Source organism: Balaenoptera physalus (assembly GCF_965194825.1).
Source record: "Balaenoptera physalus genome assembly, chromosome: 2".
Lineage (NCBI taxonomy): Eukaryota > Metazoa > Chordata > Mammalia > Artiodactyla > Balaenopteridae > Balaenoptera > Balaenoptera physalus.
This window is the reverse complement of record NC_138883.1, coordinates 163,348,314-163,373,591: the sequence shown is the minus strand read 5'-3', so window position 1 is coordinate 163,373,591 and position 25,278 is coordinate 163,348,314. Positions and strand designations below refer to the sequence as shown.

The 25,278-nt window shown below is 42.3% G+C and overlaps 1 long non-coding RNA gene across 1 annotated transcript; it reads left to right on the top strand.

Annotated features, from left to right (window-relative positions):
- Nucleotides 1-4,089: 4,089 nt before the first annotated feature.
- LOC309655040 lies at nucleotides 4,090-24,889 on the top strand. Its single transcript, XR_014260570.1, has 2 exons — nucleotides 4,090-4,252; nucleotides 4,825-24,889. It is a non-coding gene; the product is annotated as an uncharacterized lncRNA (long non-coding RNA).
- The last annotated feature ends 389 nt before the right edge of the window (nucleotides 24,890-25,278 follow it).

The window sequence follows — 25,278 nt, the reverse complement described above, 5'->3', positions numbered from 1 at the left end:
AAAACTTAAGGTATCAGATCATGAAAAGAGTTCAAATTCATGAATCTTACCCCAGATAAGGCAATCTTTTAGGACAAATCCTAAAAGATTTGTCATTATCAGCCTGAGTGGATTCAAAGGGAATCCAGCTCTTGTTAAACCACATGGTCAGGAAAACCGTGATTAAAGCCACATGTTACCAGCCCATCACAGGCAAGTGTTAGAATTCCAAATATGGTCTCCTCCTCATCCTTGACTCTTCATCCTTTTACCACTCCCGTTTCTTCAGAACTGGCTCAGATTTGTCTGGTAGAAGAATTTTCTGTAAATTGCATTTAGACTTATCTCCAGAGAGGCATGAAGCTTAGACCTATTACAGAGTGCAGCTCCCAAATGCTCCCTAAATAAATATCTTTATATACAGATTAAAACAAATTAAAATGAAGTCAAGAGTGGCCTTGAGGAAAGAGTCATAAAACACAACCAACACCCTGAATGATGTGTACGGTGTAGGAGGAACAAGGGGAGAGATGATTTGATTTGATGGAGCTGGTCCTGCATTGCCTTATGGATATGGTCAACCAGGGCTGAAAGGATGAGGGAAGCAGCACACACCTATTGTCAGTAAGTGAGAGTCAGAGAGAATCTGCTGCAATGGCCACACTCGGGGAGTCCTTCTGGAGAAAAGCGAGTGGATGCCACTGGTATTTGTCCACACACTGGGATATTCCATCTGTGCAAGCAGCTACTTTTGCCCTAAGAATTTCCTCAGCCATTGAATCAGGAGAGGTGAACTACTGTAATGGATGATCTTTGATATTCAGTAGCTTAATGGCATAGAAAGTTTATGTCTCAATCAAGTCCGGTTGGGGATTTGATGGATAGCCTCCCACAGTGATTCTGGGATCCACGATCCTTCCATCTAGTGAGCCTGCCATCTTTTGGAGTCTCAGACTTTTCCACTTGAGGTTTCTAAGAGCAATGTCTATTGTGTTTGCCCACATTTCATCAGCCAGGACTGTCACACAGCTTTATCTAACTGCATGGGAAGCTGTGAAGTGTAGTCTTCCTGGGTGCCTAAGAGGAAGGTGAAAGGGTTTAAAGAACATGTTGCCAGACCCATAGAGGCAAAACCCCCACAGGTAAGAATCAAGTGATGTCCACATCCATGAAGAAAAATGGCTCTGATAAGTCAAGGGCTTCTCTGCTCTTCACCAAACGAAGTTCAGAGTCCTTGGCACCTGGTAGAGAGACCTTTACAGTTCAGCTCCAACCCACCTTTCTGGTTTCAGGTCTTACTGCTCCCCACCCAGCCCTCCCCTTCCCTACCCCATGCACTTCACACTCTGGCCAGATCAGACTACTGGCTATTCTTTGAATGTGTCACATATCTTCACACCTTTGGGCCTTTGCAAATGTTGTTTCCTGACTGAAACACCCACTCTTCCTCTCCACCACAAGAGCCAGCCCAGACATCTCTTCTCTATGGGCCCTTCCTTGGACTCCCTCCCTCAGACCAAATTAACTGCCACATTCTTCAAGCTCCCACAACATCCTATATATTATTTTATTATAACTTACCACTTTGCATCTCACTCAGGTATTTCCTCCCATTTTACAGCAGGTCTATGTGTCTCTCCCCCTGTACTGTCAAATGTGGGGGAAATACCTGAGTGAGATGCACCTCACTCAGGACCCCACTGAGTCCTGAAGGGTATCGGTGTCTAACTGAAGAGGCTCTTACCAAATGTAAGTCAAGAATCGGCCAGAAACTTGGGATACAGTAAAGAGACTGAGTTTTATTTCAGAAAAGCTGTAAGCTACTTGGAACTGTGCTCTAGATGCATCATTCATCCCTGGTGAAAGAGAAAAGCTAAAAGAAAGCATGAGTAATACATTTCAGAGGCCAAGATAATCATGATATTGTGTTCTCTGCAGACACAGTGCTGGTTCAGGTACACGGAAAAGGATAAAACCAAGCTCAGTAAGAGTCTCTGATGAAATGCAATCGTGACACATTTGCATGGAGGAAGCCTAAAGTTTTGGAGAAATGCAGAAAAGAAATAGGCTTATATTAAGATTTCATCGCATGGTCCTGGTAAGGGGAGCCCTTCCATGGGGAACGTGTGAAGCTCGGAGCTGAGCCCTGCCGAGGTTACTCTGAATCCTTTCCCTATAAATAAGCTTGAATTTCCACCTTACCAAAGTCAACACAGACAGCTACAGTTCAAAACAAACTTTTCCATGACGAGAATGGATTGCAAGATGAAGCGGCATTTATGACTCTAGGCTTAGTAACCTGCAGGGTAAAATGAGTTCGCCTTTTATTCAGAATTTTTATTTTCTGCCCTTCTCATTTCAAGTGCTCGTGCTCATACAAGCTTACAACTTCTCTCCTGGCTCTGATTCCCCACTGCCTCAGGCCAGACCTTCTAAGACAAATTTTCCTAGCAGTCAATGCCATGCTTATTGCGCCCAGTCCTGTTAAAAATAGACCCTGTTAGCTGCTGCAATCCTTAAAGAGTAAGGGATGAGGTCATTTTCTGCTCGGAGAGTAGATTCAGCCTGTGAGTTGACTGGCATCAGCGCATTCAATTGCCGAGGAAACAGGTGTTAAAGTGACTTCTCCCATCCTGTTAAATAGCCTTTTCATACATTGATCCACAGACATGTTTCCATTCTCATGACTGAATAGGCAACCCTGTAATTTGTCAGCTACATCCATTTTTCCCCCACCCGCTGGCAACAGTTTCTCTTCAGTTTCTGCCAAGATTGTCTATTGTCTCCATAAGTTTCTGCCCAAGGTAAGTGATAGAAGGATGATCTTATGGAATTAAACAGCAAAAAGCAACAAGCACGTAATTTAACAGGACTTGCAGGCATGGCTAATGGGGTGCCTACGAACTGATTTTCCTGTGTTTCCTGACAATAGCTTAAAGTTACTAAAACTTCAAGCTTCAGAAATGACTTCTCAACAAAATTGGGGCCAAGGCAGGGGGATGTAGAGAGAGAGAATTCAAAAATAAAAGTACTGAACACTAGAAATAAGGAAAGTATCAATTAAATTTCTTTCAAATCTTTCAGTTACTGTGTAACATATTAAACATAGGAGGTGTGGAAACCACAAAGCGTGTTTACACCTGAGCAGGCTACCTCTTAGCAAATACCTTAGTACAACATTAGGGTCAAGAAGTCACCTTCAGCTTTAAGGCCCCAAATTGGGCAAAAGATGACAGCTGTTCAGAGGGGAAATTGAGGTAGATTTTAGAGAGAAATGGGTCCTAATTCCAGCCTTAACTTTGAATATTTCCCTGACTTTGAACAAACAACTTCATTTCTCACGACCTTAGTTTCTTTATCTGCAAATTGAGGAAATTGAATTAGATGATTTCAAAGGTCGCTTCTGGGCTTCCCTGGTGGCACAGTGGTTGGGAGTCTGCCTGCCAATGCAGAGGACACGGGTTCGAGCCCTGGTTTGGGAAGATCCCACATGCCGCGGAGCGACTAAGCCCGTGAGCCACAATTACCGAGCCTGCGCGTCTGGAGCCTGTGCTCCGCAACAAGAGAGGCCGCGACAGTGAGAGGCCCGCGCACCGCGATGAAGAGTGGCCCCCGCTTGCCACAACTAGAGAAAGCCCTCACACAGAAACGAAGACCCAACACAGCCAAAAATAAATAAATAAAATAAATAAATTATATATATAAAAAAAAAAAAGGTCGCTTCTGATTCTAATGTTCTGTGCATGCCATTTTCTAGTCTGTATATCATATCATGTGGAAATTCAATTCCATAGTGTTCCTGCCCCCAATTTACGTCACCAGAAAATGGCAACAACAGTGAAATTAATCCCTTGTTGGTTCGTCTTAATATTTTCAATTCTGAAAGAGTCTGTGTGAAGGTGTGTATATGCATCTGTCTGGGGTACGTGTTTGTGTAGGATGTTATATTCAGATTTGAAAGCCTTAAAGTAACCAGGTAAAGCCATTGTGTTTAGGAGACTAAAAACCAGAGTGTCAGCCATAGAGCAACATAGTACTTTGCTTTCTCTCCCTTACTTTTTATTTTCTTCAAACTACCCCACTCCCTCTCTTACTTCTTTTTCAGAGTCAGGGAGGACTCCTGCAGACCAGGCCTCTGGCACCGAGGTTCCCCTGATGCCTGTTAGGGTGGCCTTGGCCTTCCCAGGGAAGGTTAGGGGTAGTTAACAGAAGAATTGGAAGCATCCCAGACTGGAGATGAGGCTCACCTGCACCAAATTATGACACCAAAATGGTGAGGGAGCAGTTTGAATTCTCGGGCCAGAGGAATTTTTGTAGCTTCAGAAGTATTCTTAGCAAAATTCTTTAATGCTGCCTCCTCATTGTAGGGTTTGGAAGTATTTTGGTGTTTGCTATCTAAAGTGCAAAAAAAAAAAAAAATCAGTTTTTTTTGAACATATGCTTTTGCAAAGTTTAGTCTTTCTCAACCTGGTTATTTGAAGCTAGATGTGCTATAAATTGCCCTATATGCATGTTTTGAATAACAGACATTATGTTCCTTTAGTCTTACTTTTATAAAAAAGAGACGAACAATTTAAGACATTCAAAACAGGAATTAAAAAAATAAAATTTCATGGTACAGATTCATTTTAATGCCCCAAATTATTTTATTTATATTACATGATAAGATACTTGGTCCACTGACCTTTAGCTGATTTTTTTTTTTTTTGGCTATGCCGCGAGGCCTGTGAGATCCTAGTTACCCGACCAGGGATCCAACCCAGGCACCCTGCAGTGGAAGTGAGGAGTCCTAACCACTGGACCGCCAGGGAATTCCCTTTAGCTGATTTTTCTATGTGTGTCCAGCAGGGTGCTGTTAAGGACTGTGATGCTTGTCCTAAGCTAATGCTGGTGCTGGAAAGGAGACCTGGCTGGGGACCTGGAACAGGGCTCATCAGAAGTCTGCTTGCTTGAGGTACTGAGGGCTCCTGGAAGCAAACCTAGCCTCAGGAAAGAGGCAACTAGATCCACAGACTTAACCCAGTAGCAAAGCCTTAACTACCAGTTGGAGTAGGGAATTCTGCATCTGTCACTCTGTGTTTTTCTTGGCTGCTTTCCCATAAACTCATATCCCATGAAAAACGTTTCCCTAAATAAGGACTGTTTTCCTAAAAGCTCCCCTGAGACACTGGGGCACAAGGAGCAGGACTCAGGGGCCCCAGTACAGTGAGATGATGGTCAGTGGACATGACAACCTCCAGGGAAGGCAGACGTGAAGGGGACAAGGGGGGTGACAGTGTCCACTGCAGAGGCAGCAGTGTTTGTGGAAATGGTTCGTGGAGATGGTGTGGGAAGCCCTGGAGGAGGACGAGGCCTAGGCTGCTCAGTGGAGGCTGGAGACCACAAGGGGGAAATGTTAGTGAACGCTGTAGATGCGCCCAGAGGGCCTCAGAAATATTTGGGGCAAGGGGATGCTGAATGCGCAGAGCAGATGAGGCCAAAAAGCAACAAAAAATTAGTGACAGAGGATGAGATTTTAGTTTGCCCTCCTGGAGCTTGTAATCTACTGGGGAAGACAAGACGGTCACACCTGAAGAATTAGGAAATGATAAGAATAGGATGTGATCAAGCACCTCTGTGTCATGAGAGTCTATTTGTCTTCATCACAGTGGAATCTGACATGGCCTTAAAGAGTGAGTGGGAAGTAAGTAGGTAGAGAGCCTTCGAGCAGTGCTGAGAGTTGCAGGCCGGTAACAAAGTCTTCTTACAAGTGCGTGGAGCCCTTGCCTTATTCATGGAGCATGCTAGGAATTGTCTGCATTGTGTGGTTAATCCTCACAACAGTGTGAAAGGCAGGTGTTATTTTGTACAGAGCTGAGAAAGGAAGGCTTGGCTAGATTAAGTGACCGGCCCACATTCACGCAGTGAGGGGAGAGCTGAGCCGAGGGCGGATCACAGACCCATCTCTTCCCCAAGAACAGCAGGAGCAGGAATGTGGAACCGCAGGTAGGAAAACTGAGAGCAAGCCGAGGGGTTGTGTGCAGTTCTGTAGGCAAGGGGAGCTCACTGGCACTGTTTCAGGAGAAGATGGCAAGGATATTCATTGTGGTTGGGCTAATTAACCAGGAAGTAAGATGGGAGGAGAAAATAAAGGCCGTCTGTTAGAGGGGGCGGTTAGTGATCTAGGCCTCATGGAATGAAGAGGAATGGCGAATTGAACAACATTTGAGAGGAAAAAACCGCAGGTCTCGGTGACTTGTTCTTAATGAGGACAAGGAAGCCTACTGAGACTTGGGAGACTCTCCCAGGAAATTCTGCCTTCTGTTTGGTGGGCCAGGTTCTGGCAAAGCCAGGCCAGATGCCAGGGCTCCCCAAGCTCATCAAAATGATTTTGAAATTCAAACTCAGAAACAAGTTGTGGGAATGGGCTCAGAGCAGGCATTGGGCAGGATCAGAAAGGCAGGTAGTAAAGGTCTCTCTGGGACCCTAGAGTCCTTGTCAAGTCCAGTCAAGAGTGTGGGCAAAACAGGAGATTCTGTGGGCCAGAACCTGGGTGCCACAAAGTGCAGGAAGCACAGAACTGAGATGAGGCCAGGAATTTCATTTGTCCTTCCTCCAAGCAAGGACACCAAGGGATGCAATCAGCAATTAGCCTCTTAGAATTACAGCTTTAACTGAGCTGTGTTTTAGTGTAGTCTCAATCTTTGAAAGTGCTTAGGCTCTATCTTAGGTGCCTGGTATCCCTCAGCTGGAATAGTCAGTAAGTTACAACGCCCTAATTCTCATCCTGGAATAGTGTGTGTGTTCGCAAAATTGTCTTATGTTAAAATGTATCATTAATTTATTTTCCATTGTCTAGGTCAGAATATAACTATGTGATATATATCAAATGAATTTCATGGCTACAGTCCAAATGTAACAAATGAATCATTTGAAACTATCCACATATTGGTGATGCCAAATTTTTCATTTTCTCCCATTTTATAAATGCATCATATCTCAGCTCAAAATCAATCTATTAACCTTGAAAACATTTTGAGCTGGAATGAAGGTTAGCAGTGAACTTTGCGACCTTCCACGTGATATTAGTCATATTTAGCAATTATTATTGGCTTTGAGTAATGAGGAGTCAGTTGAGACAGGAATAGTAACGTGGTGGTTACCAATAAACTAGACTTCAGAGGCCACAGGGAACATGAAAAGCATGTAAAATCAGGCCTTTTAAACCTTGAGCTTGTCTGCCACAAAGCTCCTACCTTTTAAAAATAAATTTGAAAATTTTGGCAGCTATCCTGATGAATTACACATAAAATACTCTAGTAAAATCTTTGTTAGGAGATAAGGAATTCTGTTCAGTGGATTTGAAGGGCAACTGAAGATTTAAAAAAATGATGTGTCTGCCCCCTAAACCTCCACTGGGATGAGTCTGATGGATTTCCCAGGTGCCAGGACTGGGGGCTGCAATAAAACGGGAGGAACAATGCAGGTAGAAGCTAAGCAGTGTTACTCTTTTAAAATTAAAGTCCAAATAAATGTCTCAACTAAAAACACCTTAGGAATACATAAATATATTATCCTCTGGATGAATTTTATATCACATTATATTGATTTTAACACAATATAAAATATAATAAGGACACTTTTGGGTTCACAACATGAAAGAACAGTTAATGATTTGCCCATATGGGACATATGAAAATACTTCTCTTACATTCTTCTGCCATGTTTTATGGATAATCTACTTCCATACCATTAACGGTATGAAAACTTGGTACCATAAATGGAACATATTTCATCTCAATTATTTGTTAGAAATAAAATAAAAATAGTGCTATCTTTACTGTAAAAGAACCTAACTGCATGGGAATTGGAAAGTAATTGTAGTTGTATTATTTTATTAATTTAGAAATGTTTCACATTTGAACAATCATATTTCTTCTGCAGTCCTTAAAATGTGTACAATTGTATAATATTACTCACAGAAGAAAGGAAACACTAGATTTATCTCTAATGCCAAATGCCAAATATCTACTTCCAAATTGAATTGAGTTTTTAAGCAGTTGGTTTCCTAGTATCTTAGCTTATGTTATGTTAAAGGAGAAATACATCAATTTACATTAATTTAAAAATTAATATAAAAAGATAGTTAAACCACAACTATAAGTTGTGAAATCAGGAAACTTTGGAATGGAGATGAACCACCTCTGGCAGAACAATGAATAACGGAAAGGTACTTTCAGTAAGTATACTCAATGATTTTTCCAGAGAAAGAAAGAAATTAGCGAAGACCTGCTGACCAAGCGATGTAGAATCATGAGAATTTATCCAGTTGAGTTAAGAGAGTTCCCAATTACATTGGGAATCAGAAATTTTGCACCAATTGCTTGCAAGTTGTTTCCTTTTCTTGTCTTTTGGTTTTTCTAACTCCTGTATCAGCTGGAAAACTTTCTGAGTAGCTATTGCAAAAGGAACCGGTGGGCCCATCTAATATGGTTTCCATGTATCCCACTGAACATTTACTACATCCCTAGGTTCACTGTAGGTGAATTCCTCTTGAACTAAAAATCCCCAGCCCAGTGGAACTCCTCAGAAAATGGTAGGAGTCTTAATTTCCAGAAAAGATCCAAATAAAGATCTTTAGAGGGGATTTCAGGAATAAGCAATGCATCTACGCTATTGAAGCCACAAAATACATTGATTTCCTCTCTAGGAAAAGGATCCAGAGTCAAGGGCAACTATAAGAACTTGCAAATATCTTTGAGTGTTATTGTAAAAGAGGACTGATTAATCCTGGGGTATACCAGTGGAAGACTTGAGCTGATATGGGTTTTATCCCCACAATTCTCAGAGACAGCAATAGGGGATTAAATCACAAACTTGTCTTGAGGTTAGTGTTTTACCAGGAACATGCTTATAAAGAAATATTAGAATTTACTTTTTGTCCTCTTTTGTGGCAAGTAACAATGTACATGTTTTGTTTAACCTCTTCAGTTGTTTGGAAATGTTTTGGTTTAACTAAGGAGTACTTTATTAACGGCAGCTCATCTCATAGCTCTCTTAATGACTTGGCCTAAGAAGAAGATTAAACTTCCTGAATTTGATTTCTCTAAAACATATCCACCAAATGCAATTGCCCTTTCTGTCAAATAAGCCCTTACTGGTGTGTAAGTCTGAAGCGATTTTTTTTCCTCTCTAATTACGGTTGTTCCAAGACTCTTGACATTCTCTAAATCATCTTTCGCTGAGTACAAGAGGTCCATGAGGAAGTCAAGATCGATGACAGACTTCATCTCTCTTGAATTTTAATGCAAATGTCTGTTCCCCTAATCAAACAAAGGTTAAAAAAGGAAATCAAATTAGCTTATTACAAAAGCCAGCATAACTGAACTGACAAGAAAAATGCTTTCTGCATGAAAAGCCCTTAATCAATACCTTAAATAAGAATGTCACTGGAAAGAAGGGTTCATATGTGGTCAGTCATAATCTGCAAATCAATATGCTCTTTTTAATAAATATTTGACCACAGCAGCTCAATAAGCATTGCCCATAAGAGTTTCTTTCTTTACACCAAAAGGAAACAAAATTACAGCATAAATGTAATGTTCAGGGCATAACCTAAACTGTGAGAGAATTCAAGGTCAGGGCTATTTCACCCTTTAATCATTGCATATTAAGTATGGGAGAGATTCTCCTTAGTACCTTGTCTCCGATTCTAGTCCCCTAGGTAATTTAACTGTTCAAAAGTAAAATGATGTCAGAATATAGATTACTTATTAGAGCTAGATCGAGGTACAATTTTCCTATTCTAGACTTAGTTTGGCTATCTGAAACTATTTAATCAAATATTATACATTCAATATAGCTTCAAATTTGTTTTTTAATTCAAATCTACAAAAATACAGTCATGTGGCAGATAACTTTTTATAAGTAAGTGTACTTTCATTGTATTCTGTCAAAACCATAATCAACTAATATACAATAGGCACTTTCGGCATGCAGTAGCACCATAAGTGTTAAGTTGTTAACATTGCTACCAGCGTGACCTGGAATCTTCCTCTTATAGGATGTGTGACCTTGGGCATGATCACTTAATTTTCCGTACTAGAAAGTACGAATATGAAAGGTGTCTACTTCAAAGGCCATTTTGGAGATTTAAGGACATAACACATGTAAAGATGTTAACATAGGGCATGGCCCATTGTAAATGATAAATGGTAACTCTTATTATTAACTATTATTGAATTGTGATGTGGGCAAATAAAGAAATACAATTTAACACATAGTTCTGCTTTGAGCAGCTCAATAACACTCAGTAGAATTAAATAAAATATACCTTGGAACAACCTATCAGGCCACTGGAGATACTTAACCATAGTCTGTAATTTTACCATATGTCTTTGATTTGCTTTCTTTCTCTTCTGCCATCAAATGAGATAGTGGAAAAATATGTTTATTTCAAAAAATTTTCCTTAATAATAATTAAAATGATTTTAAAAAGACCTCAAAATAGCTTATTAGAGAAGTCCGAATAACCAAAATAAGCAAAGGGAACAGACATTGTTCCGAAGAGTCTGCATACAAGGTTACTTTAAACACTGAATACATAGCTTTTCTTCCTTTACTCCTCTTCTTTGAGATATAATTTCTTTTTATTCTTTCACAGGAATTTCCTTCTTAAAGAAGTTTTACAAAGCATTTTCCTTAAAAAACCTTGGATTGCTTAGCCTTGATATGCATGATCAATTTATTTCCTCCTACCCTTGAAAAAATACATACTATTCTCAACTTTCTGAGATAATTTTGGAATGGTTTCTGCATAAAGTAGGAGGTCTTTCTCTAAGTATCAAGGGACCAGATAAGGAAAGCCCAGGGTAAATTTACACATCAAAAATCTACCACCTGGCCCACGCGCCACAGTTGCTGAGCCTGTGCTCTAGAGCCTGCGAGCCACAACTACTGAGCCCGTGTGCTGCAACTACTGAAGCCCACGTGCCTAGAGCCCGTGCTCCACAACAAGGGAAGCCACTGCAATGAGAGGCCCGCAGCAGCGCAGTGAAGAGTGGCCCCCACTCGCTGCAACTAGAGAAAGCTCGCGCACAGCAACGAAGACCCAACGCAGCCAATAAATAAATAAATAAATAAATAAATGAATAAATCCAACACCTGGCAAGGCCAGGAGGCCTCTTACTGCTGGTGCTACACTCATTCATTTAATTATTCTTAGGTGACTATATCAAGATTTCTAGACAGTATCCTTGGGAGCTAAGTGCTTTGAATGTTTGAACTATATTAGTTAATGTAAAACCAGTGTCCTTGAGTATTAGAGATAGTGGTCCACTGAATTATAAAATATGTCAAAATACAGTGTTTTTTTAATGGGCTCTTTCTTGATCTATTAAGATACCTAATTTAGGGCCATGCATACATTGGCACTATAACTTTTTAAATGAAGAAAAGTGATGATGGTGCAATGATTTCTAGTTTACAAAGTGCTCTATTTAATCATTTCCATGTTTATTATCTGATTTAACTCTCACAGCTATCCCATAAAATAGGTATCATTTTTCACATTTTACAGAATAGGAAAATGGATCTATGAGAATTCAAGCATGTGTCCCAAGTTATACAGCTAGAAAATTATCAGAACAAGATTTTAACCGGGACCCCTTAGTTCCAAATGTTTCATTCTTTCCCATTATATAACACTGATAAAAATTTCCGAACTTTTAAAAATATTTGACAAGGCTAAACATCTCAAGTCAAAGATAGAAATGATTGATGCAATTGTGTGCTTATGATTTTCGAGTAACAATACTTTAAACTTTCATGTACTATATGATTTTGAGGTAAAATCCTTGCTTCAATGTATTGGTATTTGAGGCCCCTATAGTTACATATAGATGTTCTATTTCTACTTTGAAACTATAGGGATAGGGACCGTGAATAGAAAATAATACATTGCTCAGGAGCAAACTTCCAAAGTATTTTGTGAGTAATCATGATATTCAGGACTTTAACATTTCCAATTGTCTTGTAAACTTAAGATCCCAAGTAATGAAGGGTGACCTATTGAAACTGGCAGGTTAGATATCAAGTAATTAGATTTGTTCCAGAGCTTATCTACTTCTGAGCAACAACTGCAAGCTTAGTCCCATGTGTGATGAGTCCTGTTTGCTTTCTAGATTCTTATTTTGATAAGTCAAGGTCATTTCACTTAGCCTATGTTCTTTAAAACACATACACCTCCCAGGAGGGCTTTTTTTTTTTTTAGCACAGGGCACAATAAATGAATTATTACTATTTGGGGTTCTTATTATGAGATGCCAGAGAGAAGGTATGCACCTATTCATAGATTTGGCTGTAGAATTGAAGCTGTTCTGATGTCAAGGATAGAATTAGATAGTACTTCAAATATCTGGGTGCTGGGCATGATGCTGAGAGAGAAGAAAGAAAATGAGTGAGCTGAACTCTGGCCTCCAGGCTTCCAGATAATGCAGAGAAAGTATGCATATGAATGGTGAAATTAGTTGTGAAATTAGTTGAAAGCCTCCATCAACTGTAGGCACAACATCATGTTCAAGACTATGGGAGATAGATGCACATGATAAGACAGACACTCCTACCCTAAAGGGATGTATAATCTGATGAGGACATTTCAATATATTAGAGTGCAATCAATGACATGTCCTCAGTTAAGGTGTTTGAAGCCTTGCTTTAGGAACTCAAGGGACAGAAAGAACCATCCCAGCGGGGGAGACTCACGCAAACATTTACTGAACTTGGCTGGGTGGCATGTGGGTGAAAGGTAGAAATAAAGGGTAGTCCTGAAGAGGAAATTCACAGTGGAGGGGAAATTTGGTTTGGGGGGCTGGAGAGAAAAAGGTTCAGAGGGAGAAATAAAAGTCTGGGACATTAGGATGAAATCCGTTTGTGGAAATGACAGGCTGAAAATCTGTAGTTCATGATGTAGACAACAAAGTGTCACCAGACAATTTTAACGGGCAGGTGCCCGGCTAAGGTGATGCATCGGAATGGCTAAGCTGGTGGTAAACAGTGTGAGAAGCGGGGTGAGAGGGACCAGAGACTGGAGGTAAGGAAGCCTGCCAGGAGGTTCAGCAACAATTTAAGACCATTTCTGCGTCATTCACATGAATAAAGCGAGAGACTTCATATGTATCCAAGGGTTCTTGGCACAGGGGCAAGTGATCAAACCATTGAGAAACTTGGAAAGACAAATGGTAGCTGAGCCCTCGTGTGGGAAGAATAGTAGCTGGGTGAATGGTGGCCTGGAGTGGGAGAGGGTCATGGGCTAAGAAAGGGAGAGGGGATGAGAACAAATTCCTAGTTGTACCCTCTTTTCTTCTCAAGAGGGATTCCTGTCAAGCCCATTGCTATCTTGAGGCAAGAAAGCCAGCCTAAAGCTGCAAGGTTAGGTTACCCTAGGGCAGCTCAGGAGCCCAGTGGGGATGGGAGGTCAGTAGTTGACTACAGGAGGTTGACAGGTCTGGAAATTTCTACACCATCCCCAAGCGCAAGGCCATTATCACAGAGACAGAAGATGACACATTCGTTCTGTATCCTGATTGTGGTGGTGATTGCATGAATGTACACATGATAAAATGACACAGAAGGATACAAACCCTGTACACCTATGTCTGTTTCCTGCTGTTTTTTTTTTTCTTTTGATATTGTTCTCTAGTTACCTAAGATATAACCAGTGGGCAAAACTGAGTGAAAAGTACACAGGACCTCTCTATACTGTCTATGGAACTTCCTGTGAATCTATAATTATCTCAAAAGTAAAAGAAAATTACAGATTTTTTTAGTAAAAAATACAGATTACAATTCTAGCAGGCCTCTGACCTATCATGAGGCAAGAAAGCCAGCCTAAAGTTGCAAGGTTAGGTTGCAGGTTGACCTGAGCCTCTTCCCAATGGGACAGAAACTAGATCCGAGGTTTTCATCTCCTCTCAGTAGACATTACTAGCTGAGGAAATTGTTAGTCCTAAGAGGATAAAAGATAAAAGGGAAATGGTTAGGGATGTGAAGAATACAGGCTAAATAGAAGACAGAAAACCAGTGGGCAGGACTCGCCCAGAGAAAGCAGAATTACACGTGAAACAGACCGAGAATGTAAAATAAGCACAACTGGCATCACCAGAGAGGTATGGGGGAGCACTGAACAAGCAGTTATAAAGAAGAAGCAATTTGAAATACTGACTTTGAAAATATAATTGTTGAAATAAGGGATTTAGTGGATGGTTGAATAGCAAAACTGATATAGCTGAAGAATAAGTAAGAGGAAAGATGGACTCAAAAAGCTCTCCTAAAAGCACCAGGAAGGGATAAAAAGAGAGATTAAGAGGCTAGCTAAGCTATAGGAAGTTGAAACAGTATAGAAATAACATTTGTGTAAACAGAGACCCAGAAACAGTGGAAAGGCAAATGGAGGAGATGAAATATTTGAAATCATATTGACAAATATTTTCTAAAATTAAAACGGTCAATCAGGATTAAAACTCTGGAAGCCTAGCTCTAAATGTGGACTTTTAGCTATTCATTTTCTGCTTGGACCATCAACGGGCAACTCTGAACTAGGAGGGAATTCATCAAGGCTCTGGATAGGAGGTGGGTAGCGTTTCACCACACCTGCAATAACCGACTAGCATGTAGAAGAGAAGATAGATTTATGATAGCAACACAAATCATATCTCAGAATTAACCATGAGGGGAAAAAATGAACCATTATAGGTCATAAAATAAGAGCTACTTCTTAAAAGGCTTGACGCGGAAAGCATTTCTGTAGGGTTTAGTCTTTGATCATTGTCTCTTTTAATCTGAAAAAATGGGCAGACGTGCAGATTTGTTCAGCAGTGTGAAATCAGAACCAGGGCTCAGCTTGGCCACTTCTGGTGATTCTTAGTCATATTTGAAATCTCCCACAGGCAGCCTCTCCTCTAAGGCAGCGGTTGGTGAGGCCCTAGCAACACGATTTCCTGCATGAGAGTACATGGGAAAAAATACTGCCAAGGGCCTAATACAAAATACACAACTATACACGTGTATGCAAATGGTGGGCAGAACTTACCTAGAACTTAAAAAAATATATCATGGAGCTCAAATACAACTGACTAGAGGTTCTTGAATGTAGAACACCTGGCAGGATGCTTGAAGGAGGACTGACTGTCCTTGCTTCTCTTCTGTTGTGCTATGGACTCTGTGTCCATAGAAACGCCTGACGCTTGGATAGTGATTAATAAAACGTGTTTATACTCGTGGCCTCTTGTCTTCTTAGCAGTCCTGCAATGATTTCTTTTATATGAAAACAACGTTGGAGATCCTAGAACAGTCCTGTCATTTTGTGGGTGAGAAAAGAGACCCAGAAAAGAGAAATCACTTGTCCGAGTTTATAAGGGCAGGTGGTGGTCGAGACAGAACTTAAACCTACAGAATCTGAACCCACATTCCAGCAATGTTTTCTCAAATCATGCCTTTCATATTCTTGGGTGCACTGTGGGAGGGAGTGTATGGAGAGGGGGTGGGCAGTGCTGGTGGAAAGAGGGAGTGTTTGGGCGGAGGGAAGGCTCCAGGTCAGTTCAGTGTAACAAATATTAGGGGCATATTATGCCCAGGGCACTATCGTACGCGTTAGAACATTGCCCCCGTCCTGGAGGAGTTCTGATTTCCTAGCCCCTCTTCCTGACTTGTAGTTCTGTCTTTATTTCCCTACACTAGCCAGTGAAACCTGTAGCAGCACCCTTACCATTTATGCTGTAATTTGTGAGCTTCTTGAGGGCGGAGGTTCCTTCTTCTTCCCTTGGGTTCACCCAGCATTGAGGTATCGCTCGGCTGAGGAAGGTCCCCAGTGTCAAATGCAGCAGGAAGGCCCAGGGAAGGGGACAGAAAGAGCCAGTGATGGTCCTGGGTGACTCAGAGCACACACTTTCCCGGAAGCCTGCTTCTGGTTGGCAGATGTCCATACCTTTCCTCAAGCTGGGGATCCTTTGCCTCTAGAGGATTCTTCAACTCTCTCCAGAAGCGATGGGAAAACATAGCTATTGCCCACCTGCAAGCTCTGCAGACCTGGGGTAAGAAAAGGAAGGTGCTTTGTAAAATTTCAGTGACTCCTATCCCAGGTGAACCTCCGGTAAAGGACAGGAATTCCTGCTGGGGCTCCAAGGGAACTTGAGACAGAGCCAGTGGTCAGCTTGCGGTTCCCTGGGGGGTGGGCGGTGGTTCAGGGTCACATATGAACTTCACCTCCATCCTCCTCCTCGATTTCTTTCTCAAGAAAAACTCGTGAAGGGGCCCAGGCCGAGCTCTCCAGAAACAGGGTTTAAGAGCAATTTGAGCACCTCTTTCCTGGTGTCCAGGCCTCTGGTAAGGGCGAGTCTGAAGACTTAGGCTCACGACGCCTGTCTTCCCCTCGGAGTCCTGGATGGGGCCCCTGAGCATAGTTTGTGCGAGGCCCGAGGCTCCATTTCCATCCTCAGGCTGTTTCCTCTACTCCCGCCAGGGGAGAAGCAGGAATCCTCTCACACAGTGTGTTACATAGTGTTATGCATGACAAAAACACATTTTTATGGCGTTGGAGAAAATGCAAAAGGTGGTTGTACCACTTTATTCAGCAAAGAGAACTAAATAAATGTTACTTTTTTTTTTTTCAGTGAACCATTCCCATGATCTATTTTTCTGACTACAAAACATCACTGTTAAGGAATTATAAATAGCATGCGAATCAATCTGTGGCATTGCCTTACACAGGCTCTTTAAATCCCCGTAATGATTTAATAGGCAAACATGCCCAGCGCACCTGCCTGAGTGAAGTGCAGTGATTTCCCCTGCTGAGTGGTGAGTGATTCCTTCCCCTGTTCCAACTGGGCTCTGTGTTCTTTTTTTTCTCTCCTTGTTACTGATCCTACGCATCTTTCCAGTAGCTTATGTTTATCTTATGCATTAGATATGCCCCCGGTGATTTTCTTTCTGCCTCGTTTTGCTGGGGCTCTGTCTGGAAATGTGATCAAAGGGTGAACAGCCGCACAGAAGTGTCCTGCTTTCCAACTGAGCCAAGGGTTGGGGGGATCTCAGGGGCTTCTTCCACGAATAAAACACAGCACCAGTTCTGCCGCTAAAGCATAATTCAGGACCGTATTTATAATGGAGAAATAATTTGTATCTGGTGAATAAATAATATCATAACTGAACTAACATAATAATATAACTGTGGCTCCACATATTTTTCCCTTATCATATTTTTTGTGTTAAAGGCAGAATGCGGAAAAAATTCTTGTAAGAGCAAGCACGAGAACTCCAGGCTTGCTCACCGGGTGGGCTGATATGGATGCCAGCGCTGGTGATTACGTATGGAAGGATCTGCTCTTTAGAATCAGCCTGCAAACTGTCTCAACCAAATCAATTGATGTGAGCACGGTTAGGAAAATGATTCATGTGTAAACAAACTATCCAAGCCCAAGCTGAATATATCCTGTGCTTAGATTACCTTTATTACCCAAATGATGTTGGCTTGAGCCTCGGCTTACGTATGAAGAATCTTTACCCTCCTAAGACAAGAGCGGGTCCCCTGACGCTGTGTGCTGTGTGCTCTCCATGGGTCCTTGCGTTCTCGGGCAGCACCTTCTCTGAGAACCACGGTACCAGCACCTCTACTGCTGCTGGCCGTTGCTCTGGGTGCTGATTCTTCATAGCCCCCACCTGGGCAAGCTCTGCCGTGGCTCCAGAACTGGTCTTCTTCCACGGATGTCCCCCAGGACAGTTGATGCCAGCTATCATGAGGCACAGGGAGAGAAGAGACATTTTGCCTGCAGCCCAGTCTAAGATCCACTCCCGAGCTCTTGGTTCCTGCCCCAGAATTTACTCCTTTTTTTTCAGTAATTAACAAGAGAAATATCCACTTCCCAGAGAGACAGCCCATTATTACACACAGGTGTAATGGCTTGATATCAGTCTATTCTGGATTATTTATTCATTAGTAACGTCTTTTATGACAGGTGACACCAAGTCCACATTGGGCTGTGCAAAGTGCAGGCCAGGCGCTTAGCATGAACTCTCTTCTGGTAGGAAGAATGTTCTCCAACCTAGATTTTCCGCAGTTTCCAGAGCACACTGCCCTCTGAAGTTACACAGAGCTGAGAGACACTGCAGACACCCTTCCCTCAATATTCCCCACGTACCGCCCCCCGCCACCAAAAGGCACGAAATTCTTAAATGGCTTTGGTTCAATTAATTCTAGCAATGTTTCAATTTTTCAAACAAATTATCTTCTCATTGTTAAAACTGCATTCATGTCAATAGTTATGTCCAAGTACTAGGAAAAATAATAGAGTATATTCTTTTAGATCCATAAAATTAAAGGAACACTTAGAGGTTTTTTCCAAACAAGGCCCAGTCTTTAAAAAGGTGAATGCATATCCCCGAACTCTTTATAGATAGAATTCTTTGTAGCTTAGAATGGTTCCTTTTTCTAGATTCTAACCACCAAGTTCCAAAACAAATAATAATACAAACTTTGATAAATCACTATGCAAAGAACTTAATAAGAGAAAAAAATTCCATGTAGGTTGTTAAACACTATTTTCCTACTTGGATTACTTGACGAATCTGAATTAAAACAAAAGGAACCAGAGCCAAGGGGTTAGTGTGTAGGGGTGAGTTGTGAGAAAAAGCTAAACATATCTTGAGCACTGGCTGTGTTCAGTTCTGTGCTCAGTAATTTACACATGATATTTTATTCAACCATCCTTTGATTTAGCCAGTATTCCATTTGATGGATGAGAATAAAATATAGGCTCAGGGATATTAAATATCTTGTGCAAGGTCACATAACCTGTGTGTAAGTGTGGAGCTTGGATTCAATCAGGTCTGTAAGATTCTAAATCCTTCCTCTTCCATGACCACTTTAAATTTAGAGGGTAAGTTCATCAAGCTATGGAAGCCTGGTGGGATTTCCTTCTCCATCCTGGACCTTTGCATACACTTTGTTGGACAAAACAAATGTGACCCTGTGCCTTGGCCAATTAAGACTTAAGTAATTCATTCGAGTTCTTAGGATGTGCCAGACACTGTGGGGATTGCAGGCACAGAAGCCAGGGTCGGTGGGGGAAGTCGTTTCAGCACAAAGCACTTCTAACTCTCCTGAAATAACACTTCATCCCTGGTTGCCGATCCCACCTCCACACCAGCTGCCTTGAGAAAAGACATAGGGTTGCAGCCTTGGATCATTTTGGGCATTAAGGGAACTTGCAAGTGAAGAAGACTCACTCCCAGGATTATTTGCTATTTTCCACTCACCATCTTGCTGTAACTCTGTGTAATTGACTGTGGATTTTTAATTGTAGGAGGGTACATTTTTAGTCAGGAGAATAGAGTCATGGACAAAAGGAGGTGAAGGAAGAGATTTATGAGTCTTCCAGGAAACTTACAGGAAAATCCCCTAAAAAGTCATCATTTGTTATTCTTAGTATTGACTTGTTAAAAGATAATCTCATTACCTTCATTTTATCTGGCGTGTTTATGGAAAATGTTTATTTATTAATGACTTTTCCTAAAGCAAATGTAACAGACACATAAGGGCATGTTCATAATCACTTAGCTATATGGCTGTGTATATTTATTACTGGTCTTCAGAGACTATTCAGAAATGGAGGGTTCCAGGAAAGCAACCAAAAAGCATTCAACTCCTTAAAATGCATGCATTCCATGAATCATTTATTCAAAGGATTAAGAAGCAAATGTATTTCGGAGTTTGTCTGTGATCAAAAATAGTCCTCCTCAGTGTCCTTTCCAGAATTGTCCAGAACAAGGTTCTTTTCCTTCCAAGAGACACATGTGGCTCTGAGGCCCTGCTACAAATAGGTGTCAGGGTCTGCTCTCCATCAGCCTGATCTGGTCACGTGAGAGGGTGGAGGAAGCCCATCCTATTACCTCCTTTCCTGGATCCTTGCACTTCCTGCTGCTTCTACTCTTATAGGTGTGGTGGGCATCACCGAAGTCCATAAGTGACACCTGAAGGAGCAGGTGGCATCACCTGTGAGACCCAGTCATACAAGCCGAGACTGTCACTTCACGGAGGGGTCTGCAGGCCATCTCATCACCAGCTCCCTTATTCTACAGATTTGGAAACTGAGGCCCAGAAAGGGTCACTGACTTGCCCGTGGTCACCTGATAGTTACCAGAAAAGCTGAGACTCCAACCTGGGGATTTTCACCATTCCATCCTGAGCTGGGGGATGTCAGGGACTTCATCCGATCTAAATTTCCATCCCCTTACATCTATACGTGAAAAAGAAGCACCACATACTGGGTCTGAAACTCTGAGAGTACGCTGGGCACCTCTGGGGGTGGATCAGTAACACTCGGCATCAGAAATCCCAGGATGAAGGGAAGGACACATGACTGAATGAAATATATCTATAAAGAGTAAACACATAGTGCACACTGATCGCGGAGAGAGTGCACTGCAGCAAGGTCTAGGCAGGGTTTGTTGCCTTAAACATCACAGGTTGAGGATTTAGGGCTCTGGTACCCACAGTTGCCATTGGGCCCTGCTTCACTGACCGGCAGCACTGCACAGCGAGAAGCCTGTGTTTTCTGGGTGCTGGGGTCTCACTGTAGGCCTGGCCTGCTCCAAGCTGTGATCTATCTGCTCTCAGTTTTTCTCTTTCTTTCTTTTTTTTTTTTTTTTAGGATGGGGCCAACACGGATATTCCCATTAAGACCCGTGTAGAATTCTACACGTGTGCAGGTTCCTGAAGCTGTTCTCCTTTTCTTCCCTTTATGTAATAAATTCTGATAAGCTAGCAGTTCAACTTATCCAATATCCACCTCTTATTGTCCCGGAAGTTAAGGAAGACTGAAGAGGAGACACAGCAAAATGGGATCCTTGGTCTGAATTTGACTGGCAGACATATCTCGGTTGGCTTGAACAGTATGTAAAATATTTTGAGACAATACTGAAAAGCTAATGGCCTCATATGAAAACCTGGATTTGGGGTGTGTCTCTTTCAATAAAAAATCAGCTAATTCTGGCCACACTCGGCCCCAGTTCCCTGTGGCGGAATGGTCAGGGTCTGAGCCCTGTGGACCAGCCATGCATTCTCTTACTGAGGCATGCCCTGCATCTCCACTGCAGGCATCTGGGTTTGCAATCCTTATTGAAGAGGAACTATTAAAAGCCACTAAACCACATCTCCACCAGAATTCGTGTATTCTTTTATTCACCCACTCACAAATATTTGTTGAACCCTGACTCTATGCTGCAGCCTATTCTAATATTGGGGAAAAGCTCAGTGAAGCAGACAGACAAGGTTCTTGCAATGTACCCTACAATCTAGGGTGGGAAAGCATTAAGCAAAGAGTGATCACATAGGAGAAGCACAAGACGCTGAACTGTGCTCTGTGGAGAATTAGAACAGGGCGATCTGACGGTGACTTCAGAGAGGAAACCAGGGAGGCTTCTCTCAGGAGCTGGTGTTTGAGCTCTGAAGGGAGAGGAGGGGTTAACTGTGAAGTCGGCAGGGAGAGAGGGTTCCAGCTGGAGACGGCTGGTGTAGCAGCTCTAAGGCTTAAACAGGATCTGAAGGAAGGTCCATGTGTCTGGAGAGTGTAGACAAGAAGAGGTGGGGAGGCTGGCAGGAACCACGTGGCCCTTTGAGACAGGATTTTAGTCTAAGGTGGACGCAAACCACTGGAGTATTTTGTACAGGAGAATAATATTATCTGCTTCAAGTAACTACTTCTGAACATGTAAGTTTCCATTTCAAAACAGAGAAATTAAATCCTGTGTCTAAAAGAGGTAAGTACCTAAGATGCTTCAGTTTTCCTAAAAGGAATGACTAATTCTGTGTAAAAGTGCATTCCTTTCCTGGGGCTGCCATAACAAATGACCACAAATTTGGTGGCTTTAAACAACAAAAATGAATTCTCACAGTTCTGGAGGCTTAGAAGTTCAATATCTGCTTCACAGAGCTTAAACCAAGGTGTAGGCAGGGCTGGGCTCCCTCCAGAGGCCCTGGTGGAGAATTTGCTCCCTGCCTCTTCCAGCTGCTCGTGGCCGTGGGTAGGCTTTGACTTGTGGCCACAGAAGCAGACCCCAAGACAAAGATTTGATGCAGGGAGTTTACTTGGGTGGTGATTCCAGAAGGCACTGGTAAGGGAGTGGGGAATTGAGACAAAGGAAGCCAACAAAAATGTGTTATTGAGGAGAATGCCACTATGGGCCACGGAGGCTCCATCCTGCAATGACTATGGACCGTCAGTCATTGGCTGCCCGCTGCAGGAAGCATGAACTCCCCGGCACATCTGCACAGCCCCAGCCAGCTGGAGGCCAGAGAAAGCCCTGAGCAAGGAGTGGAGGGAGCTTGCATGTGGGAGTCACAGGGCTGGCACACACTGGAGAGAATATGGAGGAGCTATGGGCAGGACCTGACGTCAGCTGTAGTCGACAGCATTTTTAAGATTTCTCTTGAGTCTGTTTTCATTTTATATTTACAACTAGTGGATCTATTTCTAAAAAGATTTCCTAAAGAGACAAGGTGAGAAAGTTTATAAATATGCTACTAAATAGATGGTCTCTTTCACATTTACATTTATCTGGGGAACAGAGAGAGCATTTAATTTAAAATCTATTAGCGGTCTATTAAGTGCGTGTGAGCATGGATATAGTAGGTTCTTACCTACAAGGTTCATCTAAGCATGTACCTATTAGGCATTAGGGGTTGTGAGCATGTAAAATAGAACAAGATTTGCCCCCCTTGCTCAAGGAGCTTAGAATCTAGTGGGCAAGACAGAGATACACAAAGCATTTCCATATTAGCCACCACAGTATAGGTTCATGAAATTGAAGACTCATTCTTTCATTCATCAATTATTTATCATGGCAGTGCTATCCCAGGTACCCATGACACAGGGGTACACAGGGGTTCACAGGGCAGAGGAAAACTCACATTTGGGCATGGAATTCCTTAGCATGATATTTCAATTCGCTCACCCTGTCTCTCCTGCCTCATTTCCTGCCACTTCCTTCAAGGTTTTGATGTTTAAGCAACATGACAATCCATGAATCATTTGGTCCGAGCTTACAGAGCTTGTGAATGGCAGAACAAGGTCAGACGGAACCTGTGTGATCCCTGTGCCCATGCTTTGTGCTTTCACCACCACGCTCACTGGAGACTGATGAGATTATGTCAATGGACAGAAATATTTTCAGTGGTTTGTTTACAACATTTTCTCTTTTGACAACATAGTAGGCTGAATAACATCCCCCTGAGATGTCTACAATCTAAACCCTGGGACCTGGGCGTATGTTACCTTATATGGCAAAAGGAACTTTGCAGATGTGACGAAGTTGAGGGTATTGAGATTAGGAGGTTGTCCTGGATTATCTGGGTGTGCCCCATGTAACCACAAGGGTCTTTATAAGAGGGAGGCAGGAGGTCAGAGGGGAGAGAAGATGCTATGCTGTTGGCTTTAAAGATGAACGAGGCACACAAGAGCCAAAGGATGTGGATTCAGGCAGCTTCTGGAAGCTGGAAAGGGAGAGGAAAGGAATTCTCCCCTGGAATATCCAGAAGGAACCCTGTCCCGTGGGCCTATTTTAGACTCCTGACCTCCAGAACTGTAAGATAATAAAACTGTGTTGTTTGAAATCACTAAGTTTGTGGTAATTTGTTACAGCAGCAACAGGAAACGGATGCAGACGGTGTAGCAGAAAGGTGTCCCGTTCTGTGAAATGTCAGCTTCGGACAAGCTTATCCCCGGGGCCCTCTCTGGTCTGTGGTGTAAGCCCAGGGTCCTCAGCCTGGGATGGACAGGATCAATCAAGGCCTGCAGTCCTGACTGGGCACGTTTGGAGGTGAGGATCACAGGAGTTAACCTAGGGAACGGAAGCTTTCAGGGATCAGTCTGAAACGCAAGCCGTATTTCACTGGCAGCCTCTTAAAAGCACATGACTCATTCAGAAATACAACATTTGGTCGATGACTATGTCAGACTTTCAGGCCAATTTAATCAATGGACAACCACTGTTTTATTTTTCTCCAAACCTGAATTTCATATTACATTTCATTCCATTAGCCTTGATATAAAGTGGCAGTTGATAGCAAGCCATATTGACAGGCCCTCCTGGGCATAATCTAGTAGTCACCTTAAATCACTTATTCACTGCATGATTCATGGCTTGTAGAGGAACAGGTAGTCACCGAGGATTTAAATAGAAAGCTAAATAACAGGACACTCGAAATCTTTTATTTCAGTTATTTAATCCACCTTAATTATTTAAAGGCGTTTGACTTCCTCTCAGCATCTTGAACCACAACATGCAGTATTTGTTCTTAGCACGATAAAGGGCGAGAGGCAGCTGATTCCTGGGGGTGCAGGGGGTGGGATGACTGTATGTGGTTTTGGAAGTCACTGTCCCCAGAGGCTAGCCCTGGCGGTGTACTCCCACTTGTGGCAGCTGTCTTGCTTTGATGCAGGGAATGATGCAAATCATTTTAGATTAACAAACATTTCTTGATCATCTAGTAAATGTCAGGCTAGTCACTAGAGGTATAAAGATTAATAAGGGTCAGAACCCACTCTGTAATGAGAAGTTTTAATTCAGGGAATGTCTCTGAAGTTTTGACTTATTTTTCATTGACAAGTTATTTTGGTTTAGAAATACTGGTGATGAGAAAACCAATAGTGACTTAAGAAGTTGGTTTCTAGTAGTTCCTTACTTACAGGAGGCTGGCAAAATAGGTTTTGAGATGGAGAAGGAGGCAGGATTTTTTTTTTGTTTAACATCTTTATTGGAGTATAATTGCTTTACAATGGTGTGTTAGTTTCTGCTGTATAACAAAGTGAATCAGCTATACATAAACATATATCCCCATATGTCCTCCCTCTTGCGTCTCCCTCCCACCCTCCCTATCCCACCCCTCTAGGTGGACACAAAGCACCGAGCTGATCTCCCTGAGCTATGTGGCTGCTTCCCACTAGCTATCTATTTTACATTTGGTAGTGTATATATATTTGCTGGTCACTGGAAGGTGCTGTGGCGAGAAGGATTGTCAAGGTGGCAGAACCCAGTCACTCGAGGTCTGGGAGAGCAGTTCTCGGGTATTTGCTTACTATTAGATCCCTCTTGGGCACCATTTAGCTCACGACAAAGTACAGTTTGAAAATCTGAGAAAGAAGGAATTACATTAGACCAATAACAAACCCAGCTATGAATGGAAAATTCTGTGTTGGGCACACATTGAGAGTGAAATGCAAACATGTCACAGAGGAAAACAAAGCAGACGTCTGTCAGCAACAGAGCCAA